The 27,532-nt window shown below is 34.8% G+C and overlaps 1 protein-coding gene and 1 pseudogene across 4 annotated transcripts in view; one reads left to right on the top strand and one right to left on the bottom strand.

The window, feature by feature from the left end:
- The window catches only part of LOC112916842 (large ribosomal subunit protein uL10 pseudogene), a 58,806-nt pseudogene extending 54,051 nt beyond the window's left edge, over nt 1–4,755 (top strand).
- LRRTM4 (leucine rich repeat transmembrane neuronal 4) overlaps nt 1–27,532 on the bottom strand; it is a 713,524-nt gene that overhangs the window by 443,913 nt on the left and 242,079 nt on the right. The window lies entirely within an intron of this gene.

Consider the following 27,532-nt stretch of genomic DNA (forward strand, 5'->3'; position numbering starts at 1 on the left):
TAATATTTATATGTCGTCTGTGGGTTTACCTGTCTCCTTCCACATCCAGAAAGTAGCTGGGCTTTGGGGGTTTTTTGGCCACAGATTTTGGATGACCAGATAAAAGTTACAAGTACTTCTCTTTTGGGATGCCTGGGTGGCTCAGTGGTTGAGCATCTGCCTTTGGCTCAGGTTGTGATCCCAGAGTCCTGGGATTGAGCCCTGCATTGGGCTCCTTAAAGGGAGCCTGCTTCTCTCTCTGCCTATGTCTCTTAATTCTCTCTGTGTGTGTGTGTCTCTCATACTTCAAAAGTACTTATCTTTTTTGCAATTTTAAGCTTATCAAGGAGGATTCCTAGGATTTTGAGGGCAATAGAAGGGAAGGGAGAATAAAGAAACAACTAGAAGGAAAGGACTAAGATTGAGAAGAAGGCTGTGCCCTTGGGAAACCACTGCACCCCAGGGAGAAGGCAAGACGTCATGGGAACACAATATCAAACACATGTCTAGAGCTGGTTGTTTGCCAGGCACTGTTTGGAGAACTTTATCTGCATTTATTTATTTAATCCTCACAAAAATCTTCTGAGATCATGTATTATAATATACATTTTACAGATAAAATATGTGAGGCAGAAAGGAGTTATATAATATACAATGTGACACAACTAATAGTAGAGACAATATTTGACTCAAAAGTGTTTGGCCTTACTGTCTGCATTCATCCCCTGGACTCTCCCTGCTAAAGGCTGTATGGATACATAGTATCTTATCAGCAAAGCCCTCATTATTATTGCACTAAATAAAGCCCCTGAAGAGTTTGTCTCTCTGAAGGTGATATTTGGGTGCATGGTAATTGTTAGAATATAAGATTTTCTGAGATTAGGGCAGCCCAGGTGGCTCAGCGGTTTAGTGCCACCTTCAGCCCAGGGCCTGATCCTGGGGACCCGGGATCGAGTCCCCTGTTGGGCTGGTCCCCTGCATGGAGCCTGCTTCTCCCTCTGCCTGTGTCTCTGCCTCTCTCTCTCTCTCTCTCTCTCTCTCTGTGTCTCTCATGAATAAATAAATAAAATCTTTAAACAAACAAACAAAACAAGAGAATTTCTGAGATTAAATTTTCCACCAGCCCAGTAGATGGGGGCTTAGAGACATAATTAATTTAATTTAAAACAAAATTTTTAAATGTCAATATTCCCAATATTCCCTGTCTTTCAGACAGATAATAACATGTAAGAAACTTTGAGGACTTTAGGCAAGATATAATACAGAAACAACTAGACCAGGTGATAGGCCAACAACCCACCAGTCACCAATTCAAGAAAACTACTGGCCTCAAGTATATGATGCAGATTCCGATACATAGGGACTCTTATTTTAGAATATCTGGGATCAGGGATAAAACGTTTAATAGATAAGAAGTATAAATTTTGATTCAAGTATGGCATTGGGGAAGGTCCTAGATGCCTGAGATGACACAGAATAAGGACCCTGTGTTGGCATATATTGCTCTTACTAAAACTTAGGGCAGTTGGACTTGCTAGACAAAGAGATTTGTTTTTTTGCTTGTTTTTCTAATAAGCAGGATTAAATGAGGCTCTGAGGTAATCCCTGGGTGACCAGCGGTTTGGCGCCTGCCTTTGGCCCAGGGCACGATCCTGGAGACCCAGGATCAAGTCCCACATCGGGCTCCCGGTGCATGGAGCCTGCTTCTCCCTCTGCCTGTGTCTCTGCCTCTCTCTCTCTCTCTCTCTGTGACTATCATAAATAAATAAAAAATAAATAAATAAATAAATAAATAAATAAATAAATAATTTAAAAAAATAAAATAAATGAGACTCTGAGGGAACAGGAGCAATATTTTAACCAACTTCTAATGGTATAACCACAATGGAGACAGAGCAATGTCATGCTTGCTGTTATGGCTCCATGGTTGTGTAGCTCCCTAAATTAAGACTCCTCAGATTACAGGGTCTCTGAATTGGAAAAGAAAATTAGAGTGAATATAAACATTTTGCGGCCTACTTCATTTGGGTATAATAGATTAAGACCCAAACAAACCCAGTCTCTGAGATGATACTTCTGAAATTTCCATGAAGCACAAATGTAGTAAGTTAGCAAGATTAATTTTTTTTTTAAATTTATTTATTTATGATAGTCACAGAGAGAGAGAGAGAGGCAAAGACACAGGCAGAGGGAGAAGCAGGCTCCATGCACCGGGAGCCCGATGTGGGACTCGATCCCAGGTCTCCAGAATCAGTCCCCGGGCCAAAGGCAGGCGCTAAACCGCTGCGCCACCCAGGGATCCCCCCTAGCAAGATTAAAAAAAAAAAAATCACTCAAACTAAAAGTAGACAGGCAATTATAGGGAACAGAAAGAATTGAGAACAGGGAAACAAACAAACAAAACATTACCTGTATCTTAGGTGGAGTTGCCCCATTACCGTTTTTTGGAGGGGCTGGCAGGGGATGGCTAGGAAGTGGCTTAAACAGAAATTTGTTTTCTCACAATTCTGGATAACTAGAAGTCAAAGTTCAAGGTGTTGGCAAGGTAATTTCTTCTGAGGCCTTTCTCCTTGGCTTGTGCAGGGTCATCTTCTCCTTCTGTATTCGTGTGGTCCTCCTCTGTATTGGTCCAGCTCTGGCTTTTAAGTCTTTGAAAAATAGCCCAGAATTTCTTCTGTGCCTGACTATACTCTCCTCATCATCAATTTCATAGCCTTTGGAAGTCCAAAGGTTTCCCAAGTACCTCTGCTAATGCTAAGGAGACTGCATTTTCCTTGCTTTCTCTGTCTCTTACATTATTTACTGGCTCTGACACATTGGCCCTAAAATAAAACATAATACTTAGCTCTTGCATTTTCAAACAGACAAAAATGAATCAAATCGATTAATCAAATACCATATGCTGAAAATGTGCTAGAACCCTACCAGAAGGTCATGACGAGTGTCTCAGAACTATCCATAACCTCCTTGATTCTCTCCATTGCCCCTATCACAAATTACAATTCAGCAATCATTCTTTGTTTCCTGGGCATTTCCCTTAGCTTCTCATGCACAGGTAAAATATTTTTCAAAATAGTTTTCTTTCCAAGAGGAATTCTTCTACCAGCTGTTCACAGAAACAAATGTTTCACCTCAGACAAAAAAAAAAAAAAAAAAAACAACATGATAATCGATGTAAAAACTGCAATGGAGGGATGAACAGAATATTGGATATTATAGAAACCCACATGAGTAAATTAGATGTCAATTTTAAGAAATCTTTTACAAAATACTTAAGAAAAACATAAATTATGAGAATGAGGAAGACACATGGAAAGTACCCTAAAATACAATTTGCAGTCCAGAGTACAGTCAAGAACAAGATAAAAATCAATGTCTAAGAAGTAATAAAATGAATTTTTCTGGGGTGAAGGAACACTTGAATCTGAAGATCAAGATGGCTTAAAATCTACCATGCAACATAAATACAAAGAGTACTTCAACTTTGTACATATCCCTCCAGGAAGTCTTAAATGTCAAGGATAAAGAAAAAAAATAAAACAAATTTTTCTAAGTATTTTTAGAGAGACAAACACATATCCAATTCACACTAAGATATATATATATATATATATATATATATATATATATATGGCAGACTTTTCTTCTGCCTCAGAAAGCTATAAGACAATTGAATCAACACAATTTGGGGAAGAGGGACACACAAACACACACACACACACACACATTTATTTATCCTTCAATCTATAGTGCATTAATTGTGGCACCAAAAGTACATTGCCAGAAATACAAGAATTTCATAATGCAATGCAACATTAAAAAGCCAAAACAGCAACCAAAAAATCAAACTGTTAAAGATGTAATCCAGATGATTTAGAAATTAATCACTTAAAACCTTGGTAACAAAATCAAAAGGAATATGCAAAAATGTCTAAAAAATGAGGAAGTACTTTTCTTCTCTTTCCACCAACTACAGTAAAAAGGAAGGTTGTGGTGCTGATGGGCAAGAATGCCCATGATGCACAAGGCCATCTGAAGGCATTTGGAGAACAACCCTGCTCTGGAGAAACTATTGCCTCCCATCAGGGGGAATGTGGGCTCTGTTTTTACCAAGAAGGACCTCACTAAGATCAGGGACATGCTGCTGGCCAAAAAGGTGCCAGCTGTTGCCCGTCTTGGTGACTTAGCCCCATGTAAAGTCACTGTGTCAGCCCTGCACACTGGTCTGGTGCCAGAGAAGATCTTCTTCCAGGCTTTAGGCATCACCACTAAAATCTCCAGAGGTGCTACTGAAATCCTGAGTGGTGTGTAAATGTTTGAGGCTGGAGACAAAAGCCAGCAAAAGCATACTGCTAAACATGCTGAACATCTCCTTCTCCTTTGAGGTGATCATACATAGGTGTTTGACAATGGCAGCATCTACAACTCTGAAGTGCTTGACATCACAGAGGAAGCTCCATTCTCACTTCCTGGAAAGTGTCCCCAATGTTGCCAATGTATGTCTGCAGATAGGTTACTAACTGTCACATCAGTGTCCCATTCTACCATCAATAGATGCAAGCAGGTCCTAGCTTTGTCTCTGGAGATTGATTATACCTTCCCACTTGCTGAAAAGGTCAAGGCCTTTTTGGCTGATCCATCTGCATTTGAGGCTGCTGCCCCTGTAGCCACCGCCACTCCTGCTGCACCTGCTGCTGCTGCAGCCCCAGCCAAGGCTAGAGCAAGGATGAGTCAGAAGAGTTGGACAAGGATATGGGATTTGGTCTCTTTCACTAATCACCAAAAAGCAACCGATTCAGCCAACTTTATTTGTGAGACAAGGAAGTAAAGTTTTACTTCTCTTAAATGTTTTTTTTTGCCTAATCCTCCTGTCAATTATGATGGCACAAATAAGTCTGAGTGGTGAGCCAGGACTTTCATCCTTGCAGAATGAGTGGCAAATGGTTGTCTTTTTCTCCTTTGGCATCAGTGGAGACCATGTGAGAACCCTGCACTTCTATCCCTACCTGTTGGTAACAAGGTACCCCTACTTACTCTTGATTGAGGTAGTATCAGTAGATAGGACTTTATCACTACTCAGTAGTAAAGAGAAGTTACCTCCTCAAGAGTCAAAGGAGGCTGAATAAGGAATCTGAGATTTCACTGTAACCTGGCAGTACCGAGCAGCACTCTCCCTTTCCCTGCCAGATTAGTGTCAAAGGTGGCTAGCTAACACAAGGTTTAAATGAGATCTAAAGTCTTGTACATAGTCCCTAAAATATCTAGGACTTAATTTAAAATTGTTTTGACATACAAACAGCCAGGAAGACTTAAATGAGAAAAGGTAATCAACAGATGCCAACACTTAAGTGATACAAATATTAGAAATATCTGACAAGAATTTGAAATCATTCATCATAAAAATGCCTTTTTGAGCACTTATGAACATATTTGATATAATTTTTTTTAAAAAAGAAATCCTTAGCAAGGAAATAGAAAATAAAGAACCCTGAGGGAGAACAATAGAAATTATGTAATTTGAACAGAAAAAAATAATTTGGAAAATAATACAAAAATAGGGACTCACAGATCTCTGAGACTATTACAAAAGATCTAACATACATCTTATTAGAGTTCCAGAGGAGAAGGAAAATGGCAGAGTTGGAAAAAGTATTCTCGTACTTTTATAAATAAAGTATTATTTCTATAAAGAAATATTTCTATAACGAATTAAAAGTTGAAAACTTCCCCAAATTAGCAAAAGATATGCATTTAGGAATTTAAGAAACTGAGCAAACCCTAAACAAGATAAACTAATCTTCTGAAAATTAAAGGTAAAAGAAATTTTCATAGCAAACAGAAAAATAACACCGTACCTATAGGGAAAATTTTCTAATGATAGTGAATTCCTGATAAGAATTCATGGAAGCCAAAAAGAAATAGCATGTTTTTAAAGGGCTGAAATAAAAGAACTTCATTCCAGAATACACATCCAAGAATAACAGACTTCAGGAATAAAGAGGAATTCAAGATGGTCTCAGATGATGGAAAATAAAACAGTAAACAAAAAAGAAATAAAAATCAAATGGAATTGTTGCCAGGTGATTTGCCCTCAAAGAATGGCTTACAGAAGTTATCTAAATAGAAAATAAATGATAAAGGAGCAAATTTTGAAACATCAGAAAGGAAGTAAACAACAGAAATCAAAATTATGGGTAAATACAAAGGACTTGCCTTCTCCTATTAAGATTTCTAAATTATACCTGCTGATTGAAGAAAAAAATTATAAAACTGTTTACTCTAGCTCTCAGTGAATATACAGGAAATATGTAAGATAATTATATTATAATTGAGGTAAGGAGGAATAATGTAAGGGTAGAAAATTTTTCAGTACTTTACTGAAGCCAGTCAAATGTTGACACCAGTAGACTGTTATAAGTTATGTAGATTCAATATTAAACCTAAAGCAAATAATTAAAAATTCTATACAAAGAGCTACACTTATAAACATCACAGATAAATTAAAATGGAATTCTAAACAATGTTCAAGTAACCTATAGGAAGAGAAGAAAAAGAAAAAACAGAAATGAAAAGCAAAGAGAACAAACAGAAAACAAAAAATAAAATGACAGTTATAAGCCCTAAACATATCATTATATGTAAATAATCTAATTACAACAATTAAAAAATAAAGATTGAAAGAGTATATTTAAAATTATGATGCAACTGTATGCTATCTACAAGAACCTCACATAAAATACAGGTTTCCCTCACTATCTAATAGTAGAGTGTTCTTATGAAACCTCTCATAAGACACAACATGGCACAAAGTGAAGAAATAATTATCACTAATTTATATAGAAAGAATTTTCCAGCATTCCAAGACCCCCTAAATAACTTCTCTTTGGCTTTTCTAATGCCTGACGACACAACTTGCTAATGGATGCACAAAAGGAATAAAGATAAGAACAGATGCTTGTGGACACAGTTCAAAGCTACAGAGCCTTGATGCTGAGATGCTGACTATAGTTCCTCGAGAAGGAGTTTGGTGGTGCCACTCTTGCTGCTACTGGTTGGCCCTGCCTCTATAATGGCTCAATGCAAAAGAAACACTTAATACCTTTTTTGTCTTTTTCCATAAGTGAAAATCCTCTTAGGATTTCTTGAGGTTAATGGAAACATGTATTAATGTAGATGTTTCATTAAAGTGAAGTAGCATAATGCAAACTTTCAAAAAGTGGAGAGTAGCTGTATAATGACATATGGGGGTTGAAACTGAAAGTATTTATAAAGAATATGCAAATAACCAAAGGATAAAGGGAATGGCTGTATTAATATACCAGACAAAGTAGACTTTCCAGCAAAGAAAATTACCAGGAACAGAGTAGGTCACTACATAGTGATAAAAGGGCCAATCCACCAATAAAACAACAATACTAAATGTGTATACACCAAACAAGAGAGTTGCAAAATATGCAAAGCAAAACTGGTAGACTGGATGAATAGGCCAATCTAAAATTGTAGTTAACCTTTCCACACCCATCTCTCAAGCAAGCAGTGATAGACAACTAGACATAAAATTAGCAAAAATATAAAAGATATCAACATTGTTATTAACCAACAGGATCTAATATGCATTTATATGATATGCCATCTAATAACAGTAGATTATACATTATGTCCACAGAACATTTACCAAAATAGACCACATCTTAACCATAAAGCAAACTCAAAGAATTTAAATCATATGGAATGTATTCTCTGACGACAGTAGTATCAGAATAGAAAATTAATATTAAAGCAATCACAGGACAACCTCCAAATGCTTGGAAACTAAACACTATATTTCTATGTGATCCAGACCAGGGGAAATATTAAAGGAAATAGAAAAAGAATAAATTTAACAGAGTGAAAGTGAAATCCCACATAGGATGCAGCTAAAGTAGTGATAAAGAAAAATGCATATCATTAAATGCCTATATTAGCAAAAAATAAAAGTCTCAAATCAATAATCTAAGCTGTCACATCAAGCAACTAGAAAAAGAACAAAAATAAGTACAAATAATGCAAAAGGAAGGAAATAATAAACAAAGAAACAAAACCAAGAAACTAATGAAGCAAGAAAACAGAGAAACAATGAAGAAAATCTATAGAACAAAATCTGGCTTTTGGAAAAGATCAGTAAAATTGACAAATCTCTGGTGTAACAGATTAGAAAAAAAAGAGAGAAGACATCAATGTCATGAATAAAATAAAAAATATCTCTATAGCCTCTACTGGTATCAAAGGGATAGTAAGGGAACAATACTAATAACTCTACACAAATTAATTTGACAACATAGATGAAATGGACCAATTCTTGAAAGCACAAATTAACACTACTCAGCCAACATGAAATAGATAAATAATGTAAACTGTTCCATAAATCTTAAGAAATTAAATTATTTAATAAAATTCTAAAAAAGAAATCTCCAGGCTCAAATAGTTTCATTGGAAAAGTGTACTAAACATTTTAAGAAGAACTAACAAAAATAACAAGAACTAATTTTAAACAAGCTCATGTAAAAAATAGAGGAGGAAAGACTTTCCAACTCATGTGATATAGCTATCAATTACCCTAATCCAAAATCCAGATGACAAAAATGGTAGAAAGAAAGGAAGGAAGAGAGAAGAGGGAAGGAAGGAAGGGAGGTAGGGAGGGAGGAAGGAGGGAAGGATATAGGTAAGGAAGAAACAATAGAACAATATTCTTCATATATATAGACAAAAAACTTCTGAACAAAGCACTAGCAAATAGAATTCAGAAAAACATAAGAAACTAATACATCATAACTAAATGAGTTTATTTTAGGGATGCAAGACTAGATCAATATTTGAAATATAAGAAATATAACCTGTCATATTAAAAGGGTAAAAAAGAAAAACTACATGAAAAATTGCAGGATCTTATCAATGGATGCAGAAAAAGCATTTGGCAAATTTGAATACCCATTCATGATAATCAGTTTTAGAAAACTAGGAATAGAGAGACTTCTATAGATTGCTTTAAAAAAAAAAAAAAAAAGGAAACTACAAGTAATCTACAGCTCATGGTAAAAGACTGAATGCTTTTTCTCCAAGTTTAGGAATAATACAAGTTTATCCAATCTCACCACTGCTATTCAACATAGAATTGGAAATTATAGCCACCAGGATACAGTTAAGTAAATGAAATAAAGGCATTTAGATTGGAAAAGAAGAAATTATTTCTATTTGCAGATGACCTGACTGCCTACGTGGAAAATCCCCCAAATAAATGTACAAAACAGTTGTACATTTATATACATATATATAAACTCCTGAACTCACATATAAATAAAAGTATATATATACGTTATACATTTATATATAAAATTTCTGAATTCACATATAAATATATCATATATAAATGTGCGTTCAGAAATGAAACATAGTACAACATAAATATTTTAAAGTCAATGACATTTTTATATATACTAGTAATGAATGCATCAAGATCAAAACTGAAAATGTAATACGAGTTCCAAACCCACCAAAAAAGGGTAATACCTACGTATACATCTAATAAAATATGTACAACACTGATATGTTGTAAATTACAAAATGCTGATGAAATCAAAGAAGATCTAGTTATATGGAGACACATAACATGGTCGTGTATTAGAAGACTGAACACAGGAAAGACATCAATTTTCTGCAAATTGTCATACATATACAACATGATTCCTATGAAATTCTAGCAAGATATTTTGTAGGCATATATAAGATTATCCTAAAGTTTATGTAGAAAGGTAAAAGAATTAAAATACCTATAAAACTTCTGAAAAATATAATAAAGTGGTAGGAATTACTAGTCCATGTGATTTGAAGATTTATTATAAGACATAATATCAGGACTATGGTATTAGTAAAGGCACAGACACATAGATCAAAAGAACAGGATAGAGAATCCAGATACACACAGAATTACAGCCAACAGATTTTTCGACAAAGGGAAAAAACAATTCAGTGGAGGAAAAATAGCCTTTCAACAAATTCTGCTGGAGCAATATGACACCCATAGGCAGAAAAATAAATCTCAATCTAAGCCTCACAATTTACACTATTTTTTGGAATTTATTTAATTCCAAATAGATGGTAGATTTAAATAAAAAGTGTAAAACTATAGCACTTCTTGAAAACACTGAAGAAAATCTTTGGGACTTCAGACTGGTAAAGAGTTTTTAAACATGACACCAAAAAGATGTCCATAAAAGAAAAAAAAAAAAAAGATGAACTGGACTTCATCAAAATTGAAAACTTTTACTTGTGAAAGACCCTGTCAAACAGGATGAAAAGATGAATTATAGACTAGAAGAAAATATTTGCAAAGCACATATCTGATGAATGATTTGGATCAAGAATTTATAATGAACTCACAAAACACAACAGGAAAAAAAAACTAATTAGAAAATGGGCAAAGATTTTTCCCTGAAGAAGATAAATGGATGGTATATAAGCATGTAAGATGTTTCATATCAATAGTCATTTAGGGAAATGCTAATTAACAGCACAATGAGACATCACTACACACCTACTGGAATAGCTAAAATTAAAAATAGTGACAACATGAAACACTGGTGAGACTATGAAGAAATTCAATCTCAGGGCACCTGGGTGACTCAGTCAATTAAGAGCCCAACTTTTGATTTCGGCTTAGGTCATGACCTCAGGGTCTTAAGACTGAGCCTCGCTTCAGACTCTGCACTTAGGATGAGTTCATTTGTAATTCTCTCTCTCTCTCCTCTGCCCCTTCCTCTACTTGTACTCTCTCTCTCTCTCTCTCAAGTAAATAAATAAATAAATAAATAAACACATAAATAAATAAAATCTTAACAAAACAAAACAATCCCTCACACTGTTGCTAAAAATGTAAAATGGCAGAGTTGCTATGAAAAATAGCTAGGCAGTTTATTAAAAAAATAAACTATACATTACCATACAACAGATCAATTGCATTTCTGGGCATTTATCCCAGTGAAATAAAAACTTGTATCTACACAAAAACCTGTGCATAAATTTTTTATGGCAACTTTCTTTGTAACTGCCCCAAATTGAAAACAACAAAAATGTTACTTAACATGTCTATTAATAAACAAAATGTAGTATCTACATATCATGGATTACTATTAATCAATAAAAAGGAAAAAACTATCAATATATGCAGCAACTTGGATCATTCTCAAGATCACTGTCCTGAGTGAAAAAAAAAAAAGCCAGTCTCTAAGGGTCATATACTGTATAAACCCATTTACCCATAATAAACCCATAATATTCTCAAAACAAAGTTACAGAGTAGTAGAACTGACTAATTGTTGGCAGGGTTTAATGAACAAAGCAGTAAGGGTTTAGGGATTTGTATATGGCCATAAAAGGGTAGCAGAATGGGAATCTTCATGGCAAAGTAGTTCCATATGTTCTGCATTGAAGTAGTAGTTTCATGAATACACACGTGATAAAATGTCATACAACTATACTTACATTTTATGGTGTTAACAGTTTCTTGGTTTGCTATTGCACTGTAGCCATGTAAGATGCAACCTTTGGGAGAAACTGGATGAATGGTACCTGAAAACTCTCTGTGTGGTCTTTGCAACTTCCTGTGAATCCATAATTATTCAAAATAAGAAGTTGGCAACAACAACAAAAAAAGAGACCAAAAATAACTAAATAAGAAAAACACAAGGCATTGAGACAGTAAGCCATAAACTTCTGGTATTACTATCAAATTATTGTTTATATTGTATTAAGGAATAATATCAAAAACTTAAATATAAGACAAGTGGATGGTTGCATGTACCTCTATCTTCACTTTTTATTTTTTTAATTTTTTAAGATTTTATTTATTTATTCATGAGAGACACAGAGAGAGAGGCAGAGACACAGGCAGAGGGAGAAGCAGGCTCCTGGCAGGGAACCCCATGTGGGACTTGATCCCAGAACTCCAGGATCATGCCATGAGCCAAAGGCAGCGCCTCAACTGCTGAGCCACCCAGGCGTCCCTATCCTCACTTTTTAATACATAAATTCCATAACTCAAACAGTTCAGTAGGACTTTCACTGAAATATCAAACTCTGATAAGGTCTACCTAGAAAAATAATATAGGCAGTATTTGCAACAAGATATGGGGCAGAAACCAAACAACAACAATAACAACAAAAATAAAGATGTAGAACATTAGGAAGTTGAAGAAAGGTCACTGGAAGAGCAGGGAAGATAGATTTTACTAGAAGACATCAAGACACACAAAATTACTGTAACTAAATTTGTACATGATTGATCAGAAATAAGCACAGAGATATTGGAGCTAATTAGAAAGTCTAAAAACAAACAAAAACTTAAAAATAATTTGGTATCCTCTAAAGTACTAATAGCAGTGACAAAATATGCCAAAAGTCAAGAATATGGTTTAGGAACCAAGTAAGCTTAGACGTGGATCCTTGTTCTTACATTAACTGGCTAGGTGACATTCATTCAACAGCAATTTCTCGAGGGTTACCTATGTTTCAAGGGTTATGTACCACATTGATGAAGCAATAATAATCAAAGTAGAATTATTCCATCTTGTAAGGGAAATGTAAGAAGGATACAGACAAATAAACAAATCAGTTATGCAGTGATAAAATCCTCTACAGCAAATATGGGGAGAATGGAGGATAATAGATAAGAGACCAGATCATAATAAAAGAGAGCAGCAGTGTAGAGTCTGCTTCAGATCCATTCTCCCTCTCCTTCAGCCCCTCCTGCTTATGTGCTCTCTCTGTCAAATAAGTAAATCTAAAACAAACAAACAAAAATATATTTTTAAAAATGAGAGCACCATTTCTGAAGAAAGTGATCCCTGAAGTTACATATGAAGGATGAGTAAGAGTGGTTTAGATGAAGACCCAGGAATGGAGAGAAGTGGGTAAAGATTATAAATGTGACTCGATACAGATGGCACATCATTTGGAGGATGGAAAGGAAATAATTTATTCAATGTTGCTTTAGTCAGCTTACTTTTCATCCTTTCCATGTGTAACACCTATATGTTTGATGAACAAAGAGGTTCAATAGAAGAGCCCACATTAAGAGCCCTGCAGGTCAAAATAGACTTATAACTCTATAGTTAATTATTGTGAATACAAACCAAAACACAGAAAGGAAAGGAGAGGGCATTCTATTTGGTGAAACAAGCAAAAGTTCCATGTCAGGAGGCTTAAGATTAAAAGATCAGCCTAATAGATCACAGGGTGGCTTTTAGTACTAGGACAAAATTCTGTAGGAAAGGTTTATAAAAGTCTGTTACATTTTTAATAGAGAAATAATATTTCTAGAATTTACACAATATTCAGATTTACAAAAGTGTGGGTCACAGCAGATTACAGAGGTAAAGCATACAATCATCTGAAATTTCCTAAAAGAGTTTGAAGAGATTGAAAACATGAACAAAACACAAGTGTATATGATAATTCCCTCCAGGTTTCCTACCTTAGATTCTCCTTACCACATGAGCTATAATTAGAGATTAAAACTGGGGTGTCTGGATGGCTTAGTAGGTAGGGTATGTGATTCTCGGTCTCAGGGTCATGAGTTCGAGCCCCCCACTGGGGGTAAAGATGATTTAAGTGCATTAATTAATTAATTAATTAATATAAAGATAAAGAGATTGGAAGAAATTGTGTTTATATGATTTTGTGTGTTGAATGGTGGCTTTTAGTACAGAATGATATGCAATCTATATACCAGGGATCAGAATATATCCTATGAAAGTGAGTTTTAATGTTTAGTTATGATTCATAACACAATGCTACACAAACGGGTAGCAGTATTTAGATATTAAACCACTTCTTGTCAAAATTTGCCCATATGTTTTTCTAATAGCCATTAACTACCACATCATGAAAGAGATTCTAATTTGTCATCATTTAGTTTCTGATGTTAGTAAGAAAGGTAAATATAAACTCAGCTTGTACCAAGAAGCAAAAGCTAATTCAACTATACTCAGAGACACAGATGCAATAAGTGCATGTCAAAACATAGCATTTTCATAGGCAATTGGGCATTTACATTTCTGAGTGGGTTTTTAGAATTGTAATTATCCAATTTAGAAGGCAAGAGGGCAATTTCCTTATGAAAATAAAGCCTTATCAAGCCTGATCAAAATGCAGTTGGGACCTTATACTAATTGATGACACTGGAATTGGAGACAATCTTAAAGTAATGATTGCAGGAGATGAACCATGGAATAACTTGCACTTTTCCCCATCACTAGGCAATAACTTTAAAATAATAATTTCCTACATTCACACATATAGTCATTTCATATTTCTTCTTACTATTTCCAATGATAGGTCTTCAGCAGGTGAAAATTGGGGGAAGCATGAATATTGTTTTTAGTCCACGGGAAATGGTGGTAAATTTAAATCTGTATTGGGTTTCACAGTTCCTCTAGAGAAGGGATTGAAAGTATTTTGAGTATCAAAGATTAAGCAGTGTTGATAAAAACAGTGTACTCAAATATTTGGAAGTAGTAATAAAAATAGATAAAAGTAAGCCAAGGAATAGTTTTAAAATGAGGAAATATGAACCAAAGGTGAAGTTATTCCTCACCAAATATTCCATTTTTTCCCTACATTTTCCAATCTTCATGCAGATGGCAATTGTCATATGACAAATTCTAGTCAATGGGCAGTGAGGAAAAGTAATATGTCATTTCTAGACTAAGACAGTGACATTCTCATATGGGATTATTCAGAATATCTTTTCTTGTTCCAGTGAATTTGGAAATTTGTTTAAGTTGATGGTGTTATATGAAACCCCCATTAGCCTTGGTCTCTGAGTGAGCAGATCCCCTTAGTATGCCAAACTGGAAATGAAATGATAGAATGAAATAAAACTGGGTTACTCTAAGCCATTAAAAACAAAAACAAAAACAAAAACAAAAACAAACAAAAACAAAACAAAAAAACTCTCCTTTGACTGATCCACATGTTACCTGGGAACACGAACCTAGGATGCAAAATGGATAAGAACCTGTGCAGGATTTCTCACAACATCAGGACTACTACTGATCTTTGGAGAAAAGAGGTTCTCTACCCTGATCTATGAGTCTTGCTGACTTGGGTAAAAACAAATTAAAAAATATAGCATTCCTTGCATATACAATTTAAAAATAAACTTGATTTCCAATCACTTTCAGTTTTACTGAAAAGTTGCAGCACTATACAGAGTTCTCATTTACCCCTCACCCAATTTCCCCTATTGTTGACCATCTTACATTAATATGGTACATTTGTCTTAACTAATGAACTATCGCTGATACTTTATTATTATTCATTAACGTTCATACTTTATTTGCATTTTTTAATTTTTATCTAATATTCTTTTACCTATTCCAGGATCCCATCTAGAATATCATATCATTTATTTTTCTTGTCTCCTTAGACTCTACTAAACTGTGACAGTTCCTCAGACTTTCCTTGTTTTTGATGACCTTTGCAGTTTCAAGGAGTACTGGTCAGATCTTTTGTAGACTAAATTTCAATTTGGGTTTGTCTGCTATTTTTCTCATAGTTAAACTATGATTATGAGTTTTAGGCAGGAATATCACATCATACCAAGAGTAAATACTATTGAGATGACATATCACTAAGGATGTTCTCCTCAAATACCTAGCTGAGGTAGTGTGTTTTAGGTCACCCCCCACCCCCACCAGCCATTTCCAGAAAGTCACTCTTCATTCCAACTTTTCATGCTGCACTCTACAGAAGAAAGTCATTTACATATATATTTTTATATCTTGATAATTCTACTTGGAGTCCCATTCTCCACTTGTAAAATGTTCCAACAATTCTTGGTACCTTGTCCTAATGGTACCTATACAATAAAGACATTTCATGTAATGAAGCTTCAAACTTGTGGAAAGATATGTTAAGCTCATGCTTCTTTAATATCTTTGGAGGTTGCATCCATTATTTACATATCCACTTTCACAACAATTCAGAATATTAGCATTTCAGAGCTGTACATAACAAAGTACATTAGTCAGCTCAAGCAGCCATTAAAAATATCACAGACTGAGTGGCTTATACAATAGAAATTCATTTTCTCACAGTTCTGGAGATTAGAAGTTGGAGATCAGGGTACAGAATGGTTGGTTTTTGGTGAAGACTTCCTGGCTTGCAGTTTACAGCATTTTCTATTGCACATGGCCTCCACGGCTTTACTTTGGTTCATTCATTTATGAATGTGGAAAAGGAGAGCAAGTGAGCCCTTTGGTGTCTCTTCTTTTAAGGACACTAATCCCATCAGATCAGGGACTCACCCTTACGTCTTTAGTTAACCTTCATTACTTCCCTAAAGGCCCATCTCCAAAATCACCACACAGGGAGTTAGGATTTCAATACAATGAACTTTTAGGAGACACAAATATTCAGTCCATTACTAAAGGAAAGAAATAAAAGAAAAGCCAAGTAATGAATAGAAGATGATATGTGATATCTAATTTCTCTTCCATCTAATTCAAATAAAAGAATATAACATTAGTGGAAAAATATTTTATTCTATTGTTTTATTTACTATTTGTCTTTGGAAAAGCAGTAATATTTACCTTTCAAATGTGAACTAAGTGTCAAGACATGATTAGATATAAATCTATTCAAACCAACCCTAAAATGAGGCCCCTTATATAAACACACAGCACAATTAGGATGAAACGGTCATCTCAATACTGCTCTACTAATGAGAATTGCCTCTATGAAATGACTATATTCATTTAATTAAAAAGCCCATTATGGATCTCATTCAAAATGTTGTTCACTGAGCTCTTCAGAATAAATCTAATTTGGTTTGGTGGAGTGTTTAGAAGTGTCATTTTTATTTGTTTTCAAAGATGGTAAAACAACAGGGTCTTAGAAAATATAATGAGCTATTCACCAAAAGAAGTTACAGTGAATGGCTTTTATAAGTTGAGAAAGCCTTAAAATTAAAAGGGAGTCATGTCATCATAATATGCTAAGAAAAGTACAAAGGAGAGGTTCTGCTCAATACAAGAGAAAAAAAAATAGAACAATGATACAAAATGCAAAGCTTTCTTCTACTTTCTACTTGTTCAGCATCTTTATAAAGTTGTATTTTAACTACTCTAATTATTGTACTTGAGAAGGAAACACTACAGTAATGTCCACTATAATAGTAGCATGTTCAAAGAACATGATACATAGTTTTACATATAATTTCATTTGATTTAATACATAGGAAACCTTGAGAAAAATCTTTTCAAACCCAAGGAAGTGTATAAAGTCTTTCGTCTATAAAAAAAGTTGGAGCATTAATTGATGAGAAAATAATGAATAATTAAATATATTGCATTAGAACAACTGATTATTTAACAGAATTTTTTTTTACCTAATTATATTGCAAAATACATTTCAAGTGGAGTAAATTTTAAATGTAAAAATGTAAATAGACGTCCAGACCAAAATAATATTACCATTGATTTCTGGAAAACAAAGAAGTCAGAGAGTCATAAATGATTTAGCAGAGGGGAGGAATTTACATCCCAAGGATCTATAGAAAAGATTCTGATAGGAAAAGGGCCTATTTGTTCCACCAAACTCTTGAGAGGGTCCAACAGAAATGATAGTAGACAGTGCGAAACTGGTGCTAAAATTGTTTGGAAGGCCTACTCCTTCTGACTGCAGAGGGACAATTCTGCAAGGTGGACAGAGACACAGAGGTTCTGGATATGGATGAAGTGGCCCATTGGTGTGCAGAGGCAAGGCATCAGGCTGAACCATGGGGGAGTGCAAGCTGCCATGAGCTAAACTCTCTCTTCTCTCACAATCTTCTGGAAAATAGACCGGACACTAGAAGATGGCTGAATAAATTGCATTATCTGGAGGAAACAAACAAAAATACTGAAATACTGATATTTGCTAGGAGAAAGAATCCTCCCACAAAAAGTTATGCCTTGCTATCCTCCCAATCTCTGTCCAGTAAAGCTGTAGGAATCAAATGTCCCCATGAAAATCTCCTAATAAGCTTTTTAGTATTTCAACTATTAATGAAGAAATCCCTCAAAAAGTAGAAAATGAAGCAACTGAAAATAAGAGAAAATATCATAGAAAATTTAAAACACTGATCTAGAAGATCCAATCTATGATTAATGTAGAGAGACCATATATTCCAGTTTGCCCTGTGAGTTCTTGTTTAGAACTGTTTTTCCAGCAGATTTATTGACAATGCCACTTTCAAGTCAAAAGTATCCATCTGTGGACTATTAATTATAAGATCATACTACCAGACAATTAGAATTTTCAAAAAGATAATTTAAAAGATTAGAAAAAGTTTCAGTAGATGCCAATAAAACATCAGAGCACTGATGTCAAGTAAAGGATCTTAAACATCTTCAGAAGTGGAAAAATAAAATAAAAGTTCATTAGAAAATGATTAAGTATCTCAATACCACTGTATTATTTTTTTCTGCCTACATCTCTGTTATTTTCAGTTTCCTTTATCACCTCATATTCTTTGCTATCAAGTTTTGTTGCCTTCAACTAGTTCTAAGCCTTTTTGTAATCTCATTCTACACTTAAATCTTTGATGATGTAATCCATACAGGAAACTCCAAATTCCATCAAATAGATCAACAACTTTCAAAGTTTTATTCTTGGCACATACTTCTCATCTCAGCTCCAAGTCTAAATCCAAGTATATCCAAATGAGCATTTGACATTTCCCCTAAAAAGACAAAACAAAACAAAAATACCCTCCCATCAAAAACCAAAAGAAAGGAAAAAACTAAAAAATAAAATAAAAAACTAAAAAAAAAAATAAATAATAAAAAAAATAAAAACACCAAAACAAAAAACCCCAAAAACCCTCAATGTCATAAATCCACAATATAATTCCCTTTTTATCACCTCCACTTTCAATCTGTACTTCTTTCAAGAATTGTCTTCCCTGGATAGTACCATACAGTACAATCTGGAAACCAGAAAACAGATTTCTTGGAATCATTCTTCACTCTTCTCTCTCCAATACTCTTACATTGAATTTATTACCAAGCCTTACTGGTTTTTTCCCCTACTGATTATCCCTTATAACTCTATAATCTTCGCATTGCCATTCCTATCACCCTCCCATTGCTCTCCTCTGAACTCCTGGAATAATGTCGTAATGGGCTTTTCCACCACACATTCCTCTTATTCCCCCTCAATTCATTCTGCACATGATGTACCCAGGGATTTTTTTTTTTTTTTTTTTAAAGACAGATGTGATCGCATCAGTTCCTGGCTTAAAATCCACTATGGTTATCCCAGTTGCTCTTAAAAGTATGAAAAAAAGTATTTTAAGAACTTAATTCATCTGTCTTCTCTCTACATTTCTGTCTCTCCAATCACTTCTTCCACAGTTAACCAAGGACTCACCATAATGACCTTTCCTCAATTCTCTAATCTAGCAGTTCTCAAAGTATGTTCTCCAGCCCAGCAATAGCCAGGTCACCTGAAAACTTGTTAGAAATGAAATATGAGCAATTCTTGGACCCTGACTTGGATCTGCTGAAGCATAAACTTTACAGTGGGGTGCAGGAATGCATGTTTTTTGAAAAATATATTTTATTTATTTACTCGTGAGAGGCACAGAGAGAGAGAGACAGAAACACAAGCAGAGGGGAAGCAGGCTCCCTGCGGGGACCCCATTGCAGGCTCAATCCCAAGACCCTGGGATCACAACCTGAGTTGAAGGCAGACACTTAACCACTGAGTCACCCAAGTGCCCCAGAAATGTATGGTTTAACAAGGCCTTCAGTGAGAACCACTGAACTTTTGTATTCACTGATTCCTTCCCTTGCAGCTCTTTCTCTCCCTTTTCTTACTTTCTACTTGTTTTCCATATTCCACCTCAAATTTTATTTCTTCTGGGGCATCTTGCCCAATGCTTCATTTTTCCCATTGTTTATTTTAGATTCTCTTATTATAAATTCTTCACAGTTTCTAGTATTTTTCACTCACATTAACTATTACAAGGTGTGATTATACATTTATTTGTAGGGTTAGTTAATTCAATGTCCATCTCCCCAACTAGACTTTGCAAAACAGGACACCATGGACCTACTTAGATAGACCCATAATTTATTAAGAATGGTAGCATATGGGGGTGCCTGGGTGGCCCAGTCAGTTAAGTGTCCAACTCTTGATTTTGGTTCAGGTCATGATCTCAAGGTTGTGAAATCAAGCCCCATGTCAGGCTCCTTTCTGGTTGTAGAGCCTGATTGAGATTCTCTGTCTACCTTTCTCTTTGCCCCTCCCCAACCTCTGTCTCTTAAAAAAAAAAAAAAAAGATGGTAGCACATAAAAGAGGCTCAATAAATATGACTAGGTTACTGGCAATATGTTGAACAGAGAGATAAAATGATAGTGAAAAGACAAAGTAAAGGAAGGCAATTAGCACATTATATTGTTAATGAGAATCATTCACTGATTTAAGGAAGACATTACATGAACATACTGAATCAGAGTGTCTGCTAGACATTCTAGGCTGGTACCATTAACAAATATAAATGAAATTCAAATATACCAATTGCTGGTAATCACTAATGACTTTAATGAAAGAAAAAAGTGCTTAGTTATACAGAGTATGATTATACAAAGCTCCCTTGTAAACAAAGACTTTTGTCAAGTACTTTTCTTTTTTAATTTCTTTTTCTTTCAGAGCACAAAGAGCTTTGTTCAATCTATGCTTGTCTTGCATATGTTTTATATAAAAAATATTTACAGCATTCAACAAAAAATAATAAAAGAGACTGACTAGTTAAATGTTTTATCTATGGGAGCAGCACTTCAGTAGAAAGAGTTTAGACTAAAATCCTAGAACCTTGGTTCCTTAAATTCTGAATTATGTTTCCTAGTTACTAAGCAACATGGATGCTTCATGGAGGACCATGTTTCCCACACCGATTCAGCTGTTTTTCCTACTTGGGATTGCTGACAGACACAGAAGTTGAGGTAATCTGGCCACAGCCATGCACTAAAGTAAAAGATGATGACTTAAGATCTGAACTGTGGTAAATGTCTGGATTGACAGATAAGGCAGCACTTGTTCATCTGCATCCCTCTGCAGAGGCTTGGGAAAAAGTAAAAACCTCCTCCTTGATAAGTTATGTATTTGGGTCACTGGTTTTAAGAAAGAAAGAGACAGCTTAGAAAAGTGACCTAGAAAATTGAAAAGTTGGGGCTTAATTGGAAGAAAAAAATAAAAATAATAGGTCTTGTTCCCAATTTGCCAAGGAAGGTTGTGAAACTGTACCCTTTTGCCCTTCCTTTGTGTCCACTAAAAGGAGATTATTTAGACAGAGGTCTCCCCATGATGGCTGGTGTGAAAATGTGAAATGTGAAATGTGGTCATGTGAATGTGAAAATAAGGTCACCCTTGCTTGGTTCTCCTCCACATGCCCTATCTGAAAAAGATAATTCTAATTTTGTGTAGTAATAAATGTATAATAGAAGACTCTGTAGAATTAAAATTTATTAGGATATTTTCTGAAAGCAATGTCTGCTCCTTTTAAGGAACCTTACTCTCAAGGATCCTCATTTTACAACCCATGTTATTCTTCTTCCACATTGTTATTTGGCCACTTACATTTCTGATACCATCTCCTTTTCTTAGTTCATGCCTCATTAGCTACCTAGAGTCTAGACCATGAAATAGCCTCCTAAAAGATCTTCCTGACTTCTGCTGACCTTCCACCAATTCATTTGCCAGGCAACCACTCAGGCCAATGTTTCTGCAGTATCAGTTTGATTATGCTGTTTGTCTACCCTTCTATGGTTTGCTACCACTTATTTATTGCTTGATGGTCAAATGTTTTCTTATAGGATTAAAAGTATTCTATGACCCAGTAACAGATTACTTTTTTTCATTCATATCTCCCACCAAAACACGCCTCCACCATCTATGCATATTTACTCTACAAGCACAGGTAATTCAAACATAAGATATCAATTAAATTTATTTGACTACATAATGCCATTTAACATCTCCCAGCCACTGTATTTGTGTTCTTGCCCACAATATCCATAACTTTCTCTAGAATTTTCTGCCTGGTTAATTCTTAATCCTCCTTCAAGAAGGCTCATGTTCCAACTCTTTTTTTGAAATCTATCCCAACCATTCCTCCCCTGTTCTCAATAAGCATATTTACTATTACCTCTGTAAAACTTATTTTCTCAGTACATTTATCAACACATGACATACATATCCTTTCATAATTCATTTTGTCTTTTTTCACTAGATAGCTCCTTAAAGACAGTAAGGTTGTTTGACATCTTTAGCCAGGGTCCTGTATGAGAAAGGCCCTCAGTAAGCATATTATAAATGAATAATTGAAAATGTATTGCATGTGACAATTTACATTTATAGTTCATTAATTATATGAGATGAATTGTGACTCTCTCATATTTATCTTTATATGTCCAGTGCCTATACAAAGCCAATCAGATTATAAGTATTCAATAAAAGAGAATAGATGAATTAGTGGATGAAAAAGTTTAGAGTTAAATTGCTGAACTAGAAAAATGCAATATCATAAAGAAGAATAGTTTGTTGGGGAACCTTCCTGGCTCAGGGAGTTGAGCATCTGACTCTTGATCTAGGCTCAGGTCGTTATATCAAGGTCATGGGATTGAGCCCCTTGTCAGGCTCTGTGCTCAGCACAGAGTATGCTTGAGATTCTTCCTCTCCCTCTCCTTCAGCCCCTCCCCATCATGTGCACTCACTCTTTCTCTCTCTTAAATAAATAAATAGATAGAGAAAATATTTAAATAAAAAAAGGATAGTTTGTCTTTGGTTCCAACTCAACTTCCCTTTCATCCTGTAAAGCCACCTTTTCCCTGCCCTATATTATGCCCATTTGCATGGGTCTTTGCTTCTCCTTCTCCACCCTAGCTGGATAATCCTTGCCACCAGTGATTTTTACTTGGCTGTTTGTTAGTTGATGACGCAGGTATATTGGCACTTTAATGGAAGTGTGTTGAAAAATAGAAAGATTTTAATGTCCAAAAGAATGAATTGTTAGAAAAGAATTTTAAGCAACCTGATGAACATAATAGATATTTGTGAAGGTAAGGGATACAGAGAGAAGAGAAAGTGAGAACAGAAATGAGTAGCAATTTACCCATCTCTGAGAAGGTACAGAATTTCCATGAAGTGAGGTCACTAAATAATTGAATTGATCACCATTTCCAATTCTTTGGTTGTCAAAACAAAATGAATCTTGTTAATATCAAGGTTTCTTTTTTTTGCAAGACACAGGTTTATTCAGAATTGTAGAAAGCCATATTTTTACATAAGATTCTATGATTTGACAGCTTTTAAAGTCATGTACTTTAGAGTACAAAGAGTTTCATTGGCACTATTTTTTAGTGAATTCCGTCTTAATATTTTCATTCTATGTGGCATAACAAATTATAATGGGACCACTTTTAATCAACTTGTTTTTTCATCCTGTTAATTTTCATGTCTATTTGGGACATCCATTAAAGTCAATATCCTTAATTTAATGGAAGATTTCCTTTTGAAGTTGCTACATTTTTTCTGCCTAAATTAACACTGAGGATATGTAATGGATGTGTTAAATAGATAATGCTATTAATGGGAAAACTGCATAAATTAAATACAAGCCTGATAATTTTCAGAGCATCTGTTTTATTTTCAACAGTTCAGATTCTTATGCAGTGAATTAGCACCTGAAGAAAACGGACCTCTACTCTGTATTGTCTATTACCCTAAATTTATAATTACTATGGCAAATCCTTATTTTAGTTTTGATATGAATTTAGCAGAAGGAAGAATACAGGCTAATATTTAATCTCAATTGGACAACACTTTCACATACACACAAAAATAACCCAAATATTTGGGTAAACTTTTGATGGGAGTCATTCTTTAAAAAATCCTGTAAGTTGAATAGTGAATTAAGAAATTTCAGGGAATTAGATTTAAGGTTTTTAAAATGTTTAAGCAGGATAAAAAGTACAATGCTTTGTTCTAATTTTATACTTCCTCTTTAGAAGCAAAATAAGAAAGCTGGTACATAAAAGATGCAATATAAATTTTTACAGTTTTTTTTTTTTGCAGTTTTGTGTTTTGGTTTTGATATCTAAAGGTGTTTAGAAATAGATCAACTTATGGGCAGCCTGGTGGCTTAGTGGTTTAGTACTGCCTTCACCCCAGGGTGTGATCCTGGAGACCCAGGTTGGAGTCCCACGTTGGGCTCCCTGCATGGAGCCTGCTTCTCCCTCTGCCTGTATCTCTTGCCTCTCTCTCTCTGTCTCTCATGAATAAATAAGTAAAATTTTAATAAAAAATACTAGTTTAAAAAAGAATATTAGTTTAAAAAAAGAAATAGATCAACTTATGAAATGCTTAAACTGCTAATTACATATTTATTATGTGTTGCTTTGACAAAATGAGTGGCCAGTTATTTGTCTTAATGTTCTGTAACCAGCATTTTTTTTCTTTACTGGTAAGTACAAGATGTCTACTTCTTATTTCAGTAATAAGAAAATTTTTAGGAAATGACTGCCACAAATTTTTTTTTCAGTCTCTCTTAAAAATAGAGGCTAATAATGCTTGGGATTCATTGATTTGATTACTCTGGCAGCATTTATGTTCACTCTGGGGGAAAAATATTAAATTTTTTATTTCCAAAGTCCTCATACTTTTGTTATCTTTTGTTTCTTTCCCTCTTTCATATGTGAATACACATACACACAGGCATGCATGCGCGGACGTGATGTTAAGCTTTTTGGCAATAAAGCAGGAGATTTTTCTATTACTCACACTATATATTACCAGATCAAACAATCTCACAAAAAGGTTAATGAGCATCTAGATAAGATGGAACCCAAGAGTTTAGTGTTCATCATGATTTTAAATGTGGCTTTGGCTTTGCTGTATCTATACCTATGGCAAAATATCACAAACTGCACAGGAGCATGGTGAAATCACAAGTGCAATAAAGTTCATGGTGTTTGGATGATAAATTTGCTCATTTAATCATATTTTTTATGGTTAAAATTTTTAAAAAATCAACAAAAATGCTTCCAGTTTAGTTTGGGGGATACTTTATATCACTGTGGTTTTTTTTTTCTCTAATGTATTCAAATACTAAAATTTAAGTACTCAATCAGTGATTTCCAAGTGACATTAATAAACCTAAATTACAATGTGTCAAAAGGCTTTGACAAAAAAAAAAAGTTCCCCCAAAACAATAAAAAAAACTATTACTGATATTACACTAAATGCATGATCTTAGGGATTTTTTGGCTATATTACTACCTTAAAATGGCTTTTGGATTTTTAATATTATGATCCATTCACAATATCTATGATAAGCTTAGGTATCTAATTGTTAAAATTAATATAAAGGGAGTCACAGACAAGTTAACTAAAAATAACTATCATTAGGTCTCTCCTTCTTTCCTAAAATTCCAAAACCCAGATAACTTGACAGAGTGTATGTCTGAAAGCAAATGAAGAGTAATGAGGGTTTGGTGGCTCTCACTGTGCATGAGTTCTGTTCCCTTAACCATGGGTACCACTGCATGTGTCAGGCTCTGGGAGGGCCTCTAAAGGACACAAAGATGTGCATGAATGTGGAAGAGTACTAGACTCCTAACAGGGATGGAAATCACATAGTATCCAAAAATCAAAACGTAAGTCTTAAAAAGAAAGAAGAGAAGTGAGAAAAGGAGAGGAGAGGAGAGGAGAGGAGAGGAGAGGAGAGGAGAGGAGAGGAGAGAGAAGGGAAGGGAAGGGAAGGGAAGGGAAGGGAAGGGAAGGGAAGGGAAGGGAAGGGAAGGGAAGGGAAGGGAAGAGGAGAAGAGAAAGAAGAGGAGAGGAGAAGAGAAGAGAAAGAAAGAAGAGAAGAGAAGAGAAGAGAAGAGAAGAGAAGAGAAGAGAAGAGAAGGGAAGAGAAGAAGAGAAAGAAGAGAAGAGAAGAGAAAGAAAATGGTTGCTAAGGACCTTTTAAAGCCATCCTGACGTATGCATAAGCCACTTTAGCTGCCTATAAATCTGCCTTAAAACTTCCACAGCCCTTCTCTGTGCCACACACTTAGTACCCACCTACATTGATTTGCATTATTATTTGTTCCTGCAGGGATTTCTTTATAACTTTTAAGCTAGGTTATAAAATCCTGTAAAATGAAGGTGGTATTCTATAATGTTTTGATTCTCCTTTGTCTCCAAGGCATCGATCAGTCTCTTCCATAATTGGTGTTAAATTAATTGTTGTTGATTTTTTTATAGGACCAAATATAGCCTGATGCAATCAATAGAAGCTCAGTAAATGTTCTTGAATATAATTTAAAAATATAACTGACAATCAGACAGAATTATTCTGTAGGCTATGTTATTGTGCAAAAATGCCCCAGAAAATAAAATTGGGAGCATACAAATCAATTCAAAGGGCTTACTACTATATAAATAGTAGTAGGGTTTTTAAAATATTTTAACTCTTGTGTGGTTTCCAGAAGATCTACAGAAAGATAGGGGCCTCTAGGCACCTACAAATGAATTCCTCCTTATGCTGGACCTGATCTGTGTTCGTTCACCTTTACTCAGCCTGAGTGACAATGCCTATCTTGTAAACTGCTATCAACTATAAGCATTAGAAAGTTCATGGACCCTCAAGGTTAATGTGACACCAAATCAAATCGAATTGTAATCAGAGATTTTCTTAGAGGTTTTGACTAGGGTGAGGGGTGGGGGGTGGGGAGAACTATTTACATGTGTTCAGCTTTTAGGATAAGTTTCCCTGGACTTCTCCACACTTAAGATGACAATCCTCAGGGTGCCTGGGTGGCCCAGTTGGTTAAATGTCTGACTTTGGCTCAAGTCATAACCTAAGGGTCCTGGGATGAAGTCCCCAATCAGGCTCCCTGCTCAGCGGGAAGTCTGCTTCTCCCTCTCCTTCTCCCCCATCCCACTGCTCATGCTCTAAAATAAATAAACAAATAAATAAATAGATAAATAGATAAATAAATAAATAAATAAATAAATAAATAAATAAATAAATCAAACATACTTAAAAAAAGATGACAAACCTCTCCCTGTTAAGGCTTTAAGAAAGAAAGAACTGATTTTCAAAAGCTAAGAGGTAAATGGGAAACACAAAAGCCATTGAGTTGAGAAGTGTTAACTGACTTATATATAAGCAGTATAAGCAAAAGAATCAAAGTACAAAAAAAAAGTACTAAATCTGCATTCAGCAACTACTCCTAGAGTTAAGTCTGTTTACTTAAAAGCTCCATATTTTTCTTTACACTAACCATGAGATTATAATTCTACTCATTAAAATAGGCTGGTGTTCTTATTTTTTAAATTTTTTTTATTTGCCTAAAAGTTTCCACATTGACTATTTCAGAGTCTCAGGCAAGCATTACATGTAAAAATACATAATATGCTAAAACCTATAAAGAAAAAAAAGAAACAACGAGGCAGAGAAGGAGGAAGGAAGAAATCTTGTCA

Source organism: Vulpes vulpes, chromosome 8, assembly GCF_048418805.1.
Source record: "Vulpes vulpes isolate BD-2025 chromosome 8, VulVul3, whole genome shotgun sequence".
In the NCBI taxonomy this organism is placed as follows: Eukaryota; Metazoa; Chordata; class Mammalia; order Carnivora; family Canidae; genus Vulpes; species Vulpes vulpes.